A 992-nucleotide genomic window follows, 5' to 3' on the forward strand; every position below is an offset into this window, starting at 1 on the left:
TACACTGTGTATTAACTGAGCCTTCAGTGCTAACAAAGTCATGCATTGCTGCATCTTTCTTTATTTTGACAGAGATGGAATATCGCTAATATAACCATGTCTTGAGTTCTCAGTATAATCTCAGGGTTTCGGAATTTCTTATGTGACTAAAACTGAAGGTATTTCCTGAGGCCAGAGGTTCACTGAGACCAAATTTTCCTTTCGCTAATAAGCGTCGTGTTTCCTGTTAAATCTGTGGCGAGGTGGAGACAAAAGAGAATGCTAAAGTCAGAACCTACACAACTGGACACATGCTAAACGGTAAAACAAAACCCAAAACAAACAAGCAAAAGAACAGTTAATTTGGCAGCGGTGGGATTCGAACCCACGCCTCCGAAGAGACTGGTGCCTAAAACCAGCGCCTTAGACCGCTCGGCCACGCTACCTTGAAAATGAAAGGTATTTAAACCTATTAAATGATACATCGATTAAGCATCATCGACGCTTTATTTCCTATGAAACCATTCAGTTTGTTTACAGTTGGATAAAAATAGTATTCCTTCAGCACCTATAATCTTCTAAGAAGTGTGAAAGATTATATATAACTCTCTCATATAATCTGACATGTTCTGCGTTCTGACATTTTCGTGTTAGCTAGCCATTAATGCATTAGCTTATGACAACTAATATATTCCCGTGCAAAGAATATCAATACTTAAGAATTCACAAACTTGTAGAAATAGATAATTTCCCGTAATTACTCCAGTTAATCAATATTATCATTATCATTTCATGTGGAGATCCCAAGAAGTCGACATCCAAATCGGTCACCCTTTAATAGCTCCTCTTCCTGGTGGAGGACGGTGGTGGGGTGGGGGGGGGGGGCATTAAGCTATGCCTCCCGAGATCCTCTTACCTGCGGCCAACTCACGGGGGTAAGGATGGGGATACGTGATGGTGCACTGACACAGGTAAGCGTTTCTCACTCACTCAATCTCTTTCCCTTTCTCTTT

The 992-nt window shown here is 41.0% G+C and overlaps 1 non-coding gene across 1 annotated transcript; it reads right to left on the reverse strand.

Annotated features, from left to right (window-relative positions):
• Positions 1-343: 343 nt before the first annotated feature.
• Trnal-uag lies at positions 344-425 on the reverse strand. The gene has a single exon. It is a non-coding gene; the product is annotated as a tRNA-Leu (tRNA).
• Between the last annotated feature and the right edge of the window lie 567 nt (positions 426-992).

The sequence above is a fragment of the Penaeus monodon genome, chromosome 19, assembly GCF_015228065.2.
Source record: "Penaeus monodon isolate SGIC_2016 chromosome 19, NSTDA_Pmon_1, whole genome shotgun sequence".
Taxonomy (NCBI): Eukaryota; Metazoa; Arthropoda; class Malacostraca; order Decapoda; family Penaeidae; genus Penaeus; species Penaeus monodon.